Source organism: Stegostoma tigrinum, chromosome 32, assembly GCF_030684315.1.
Source record: "Stegostoma tigrinum isolate sSteTig4 chromosome 32, sSteTig4.hap1, whole genome shotgun sequence".
Taxonomy (NCBI): Eukaryota; Metazoa; Chordata; class Chondrichthyes; order Orectolobiformes; family Stegostomatidae; genus Stegostoma; species Stegostoma tigrinum.
In genome coordinates, this window is record NC_081385.1 from 33,411,690 (window position 1) to 33,416,689 (window position 5,000).

The 5,000-nt window shown below is 50.0% G+C and overlaps 1 protein-coding gene across 7 annotated transcripts in view; it reads left to right on the forward strand.

Moving 5' to 3' along the window:
- LOC125466945 (CMP-N-acetylneuraminate-beta-galactosamide-alpha-2,3-sialyltransferase 4-like) overlaps positions 1-5,000 on the forward strand; it is a 116,376-nt gene that overhangs the window by 11,800 nt on the left and 99,576 nt on the right. For 6 of the 7 annotated variants that reach the window (XM_059639064.1, XM_059639069.1, XM_059639067.1 and 3 more), the window contains exon 1: positions 2,324-2,790. The exons of the other annotated variant lie outside the window; for it this stretch is intronic. The gene's annotated coding sequence lies outside the window, so the exon portion shown is untranslated. Of the gene's footprint in view, positions 1-2,323; positions 2,791-5,000 lie in introns of those variants that run through there. 7 annotated transcript variants of the gene reach the window in all.

A 5,000-nucleotide genomic window follows, 5' to 3' on the forward strand; every position in this document is an offset into this window, starting at 1 on the left:
GACTGAGAGTGTAAGTGTGTGTGTGCAGATGTGAGTGTGTGAGAGGGAGAGAATGTGTGTGTGGGAGAGAGTGCGTGTGTGGGAGAGACAGGGAGAGCAAGAGAGTGTGTATGTGTGTGTGTGTGTGTGTGTGTGTGTGTGTGTGTGTGTGGGAGAGAATGTGTGTGTGTGAGAGAGGGAGAAAGAGTGTGTGTGTGTGTGTGAGAGAGAGAGAGAGAGAGAAAGAGAGACTGTGTGAGGGAGAGGGAGTGAGTGAGTGAGTTGTCTGTGTACATTCATGTGTCTGTGTGTTTGCTGAGAGAGAGAGAGAGTGTCTATGAGGGAGACAATGTGTGTGTGTGTGTGTGTGGGAGAGAGACAGAGAGTGTGTTTGTGTAAGAGTGTGTGTGTGTGGGGGGGTGGGGAGAAAGTGTGTGCATGTGGCAGAAAGAGAGAGAGTTTTCTGTGTGTGGGGGGGACAGTGTGTGTTTCGGAGAGAGAGGGAGAGCAAGAGATAGAGAATGTGTGTGTGTGTGTGTGAGAGAGGGAGAAAGAGTGTGTGTCTGTGTGTGTGTGTGTGTGTGTGTGTGTGTGTGTGTGTGTGCGTGTGTGTGTGTGTGTGTGTGTGTGTGAGAGAGAGAGAGAAAGAGAGACTGTGTGAGGGAGAGGGAGTGAGTGAGTGAGTTCTCTGTGTACATTCATGTGTCTGTGTGTTTGCTGAGAGAGAGAGAGAGAGTGTCTGTGAGGGAGACAATGTGTGTGTGTGTGTGGGAGAGAGACAGAGAGTGTGTGTTTGTGTGAGAGTGTGTGTGTGGGGGAGGGTGGGGAGAAAGTGTGTGCATGTGGCAGAAAGAGAGAGAGTTTTCTGTGTGTGGGGGGGACAGTGTGTGTTTTGGAGAGAGAGGGAGAGCAAGAGATAGAGAATGTGTGTGTGTGTGTGTGTGTGTGTGTGTGTGTGTGTGTCTGTGTGTGAGACTGAGAGAGTGTGTGTGAGGGAGGGAGAGTGAGTGAGTTGTGTGTGTGTGCGGGGGAGACAGTGTGTGTGTGTGTTTGTGTCTGTGTGTGTGTGACAGAGAGAGTGTGTTTGAGGAGAGAAAGTGTGTGCGAGAGGGAGAGAGTGTGTGTGTCGGGGGAGAGAGAGTGAGTGAGAGTGTGTGTGTGTGTGTGTGTGTGTGTGTGTGCATGTGCGGGGCAGAGAGTGTGTGCATGTGGGAGAGAGAGAGAGTTTTCCATGTGTGTGGGAGAACGTGTGTGTGTGTTGGAGGGAGAGGGAGAGGAGAGTGTGTATGTGTGTGTGTGTGTGTGTGTGTGCATCTGTATGTACGTGTGTGTGTATGTGCGGGGGGTGGGTGCACATTGGAGAGAGACCGTGTGTGTGTGAGGGAGAGAATGTCTGCGTCTGTGTAAGAGAGAGAAAGTGTGTGTTTGGGAGAGAGAGAGAGTGTGTGTGTGAGAGTGAAAGGGAGTGTTCATGCTTGTGTGTGTGAGAATGTGTGGTGGAGGGGACGGGGGGAGAGGGAGATAGAGAGAAAGTGTGTGCGCAAGTATGTGAGGGAGAGACTGAGAGTGTAAGTTTGTGAGGAGAAAGAGTGTGCGTAGATGTGTGTGTGTGTGAGGAGAGAGAGTGAGTGAGAGGTGGGAGATCGAGAGAGATGGAGGGAAAGAGTGAGAATGTGCGCGTATGTGTGTGAGGGAAAAAGGTGTGTGTTGGTGTAAGGGCGAGAGAGTGTGTGAGGGAGAGTGAGTGAGTGAGTCAGTGAGTTGTGTGTGTGTGTGTGAGAGAGAGTGTGTGTGAGGGAGAGAATGTGTGTGTGGGAGAGAGTGCGCGTGTGGGAGGGAGAGGGAGAGCAAGAGAGTGCGTGTGTGTGTGTGTTGTGTGTGTGGGAGAGAGAGATAGTGTGTGTTTGTGTGAGAGTGTGTGTATGTGGGTGGGGGGGAGAAAGTGTGTGCAAGTGGCAGAAAGAGAGAGAGTATTTTCTGTGTGTGTGTGTGTGTGTGTGTGTGTGTGTGTGTGTGTGTGTGTGTGTGTGTGTGTGTGTAGGAGAGAGTGTGTGTGTGTGTGTGTGGGAGGGAGTGTGTGTGTGAGGGAGAGGGAGTGTGTGTGTGAGGGAGAGGGAGTGTGTGTGGGAGAGAGAGTGTGTGAGGGAGACAATGTGTGTGTGTGCTTGTGTGTGGGAGAGTGAGAATGTGTGTGAGTGTGTGTGGTAGAGAGTGTGTGTGTGTGTGTTTATGTGTGTGTGTGTGTGTGTGGTGGGGGGAGAGGGAGGGAGAGAGTGTGTGGGAGTTCGAGAGTGTGTGAAGGAGAGAGGTGTGTGTGTGGGAGAGTGTGTGTGTGAGAGAGAGAGTGTGTGTATGTGAGAGAGACAAAGAGTGGGTGTATGTGAAAGAGAGAGAGAGAGACAAAGTGTGTGTGTGGGTGGGAGAGAGAGAGAGTTGTGTGAGGGAGAGAGATAGAGAGCGTGTGTTAGCGAGTTTTGAGAAGATTTGTAGCTCGGGTTGAAGTTCTGGATGTGAGTTTGCTCGCTGAGCTGGAAGGTTAGTTTTCAGACGTTTCATCACCATTCTAGGTAACATCATCAGTGAGCCTCTGACGAAGCCTGTCTTTGATGGTGTTCAGGATGTCATGGGTGGAGCGAATGGAGTGGTGGGAGTCTTCTACTAGGTGTTTTAGTCTTTGGCGTAGTTCCTTGGCTAATCTGTAGGCTGGTGTTCCAGGTAGTGAGACTATGGGTCTGAGGGGGGCTCCTGGTTTGTGAATTTTTGGTAGTCCGTAGAAGCGTGGTGTGTTGGATCCATCTGGTTTCATTTTTTGTAAGTCTCTCTTGTTTAATTCTCCAGATTTTTGAAGTTTTTTGAGTAAGGCTGTGATTCGGTTCTCTAGTTGTGGGGTCGGGCCTATAGCCACCTGTTGGTAAGTGTCGGTATCGGCAAGCAGTGCGTTCGCTTTCTCAATGTAGTCTGTTCAGTTTAAGATGACTGTCAAGCGTCCTTTGTCTGCAGCTAGGTTAACGATGTTTTTATCTTTTTTGCGTCCTTTTAGGGCTTTCCTTTCCTGTGTATTGAGTGTGTTTTCTTCTTTTTTCCTGCTCTGTGTGTGTGTATGTGTGTGTGTGTGTGTGTGTGTGTGTGTGTGTGTGTGTGATGAGAGTGTGTGTGAGAGGTGGAGATGGGAAGGGAAAGACTGAGAGTGTGTGTGTGTGAGGGAAGAGGAGTGTGTTTGTGTGAGAGAGCGTGAGTGAGTGAGATTTGTGTGTGTGTGTGTAGGAAGGAATGCGTGTATGTGAGAGGATCAAAGAGTGTGTTTGTGGGGGAGAGTGTGTGTGAGTATGGGAGAGAGAGACAGAGTGTGTGAGGGAGAGTGAGAAGGTGAGTAGTGTGTGTGAGCGTGTGTGTGTGTGTGTTTGTGTGCGTGTGTGTAGACGTTTGTGTGTATGTATGTTTGTGCGTGTTTGTGTGTGTGTGTGTGTGACACTGAGACAGTGTGTGTGAGGGAGAGAATGTGTGTGTGTGGAGGAGTGAGAGAGAGAGAGTGTGCTTGTGTGTGTGTGTGTGTGTGTGTGTGTGTGTGTGTGTGTGAGAGAGAGAGAGTGTGAGGGAGAGAATGTCTGTGTGAGAGAATGTTTGTGAGGGAGAGTGAGTGAGTTGTGTGTGCATTTGTGTGTATGTGTTTGTGTGTGTGTGTGTATGTGTTTGTGTGAGAAGGAGAGAGAGAGTGTGTATGTGAGGGAGAGAATGTGTGTGTGTGCGTGTATGGCAGAGAGTGTGTACGTGTGGGAGGGAGAGAGAGAGTGAGAGAGTATGTGTGTGAGTGACAGAAAGTGAGTGAGTGTGTGTGTGTAAGGGAGAGAGAGAGTATGTGTGCGTGAGAAAGAGAGAGAGAGAGAAAGGGAGAGAATGTGTGTGTGTGTGTCGATATGCGTGTTTGAGGAGACAGTGTATGAGGTGGGAGAGCTAGAGAGAGGGAGGGAAAGAGCGAGAGTGTATGTATATGTGTGTGAGGGAGAGAGGTGTGTATGTGTGCGTGTGTGTGAGGGAGAGTGAGTGAGTTGTGTGTGTGTGCATGAGAGAGAGAGTGAGTCTGTATGTGAGTATGTGTGTGTGTTTATGTGTGTGGGTGTGCATGCGAGAGAGAGAGTGTGTGTGTGAGGGAGAAAATGTGTGTGTGAGGGAGAGAGAGAGAGTGTGTATGTGTGTGTGTGAGAGCGTGTGCGTGTGAGAGTGAGAAAGGGAGTGTGCATGTTTGTGTGTGTGAGTATGTGTGGTGGGGGCAAAAAGGTGTAGAGGAAGATGGAGAGACAGAATGTGTGTGTGGGAGATCGCGTGTATGTGAGGGAGAGACTGAGAGTGTAAGTGTGTGTGTGCAGATGTGAGAGTGTGTGAGAGGGAGAGAATGTGTGTGCGTGAGAGGGAGAGAGTGTGTGTGTCGGGGGAGAGAAAGACAGTGAGTGAGTGAATGTGTGTGTGTGTGTGTGTGTGTGTGTGTGTGTGTGTGTGTGTGTGTGTGTGTGTGTGTGTGTGTGTGTGTGTGTGTGTGAGAAAGAGAGAGAGCGAGCGAGAGAGAGAGACTGTGAAGAAGTGAGTGAGGTGTGTGTGTGTGCATTTGTATGTACGTGTGTGTGTATGTGGGGGCGTGGGTGTGCGTGTGAGAGAGACCGTGTGTGTGTGAGGGAGAGAATGTGTGTGTCTGTGTAAGAGAGAGAGAAAGCGTGTGTTTGGGAGAGAGAGTGTGTGTGTGTGAGATTGAAAGGGAGTGTTTATGTTTGTGTGTGTGAGTATGTGTGGTGGAGGGGAGGGGGGGTAGAGAGAGATAGAGAGAAAGTGTGTGCGCGAGTGTGTGAGGGAGAGACTGAGAGTGTAAGTTTGTGAGGAGAAAGAGTGTGCGTAGATGTGAGTGTGTGTGAGGAGAGAGAGTGAGTGAGAGGTGGGAGAGCTAGAGAGAGGGAGGGAAAGAGTGAGAATGTGCGCATATGTGTGTGAGGGAAAGAGGTGTGTGTTGGTGTAAGGGCGAGAGAGTGTGTGAG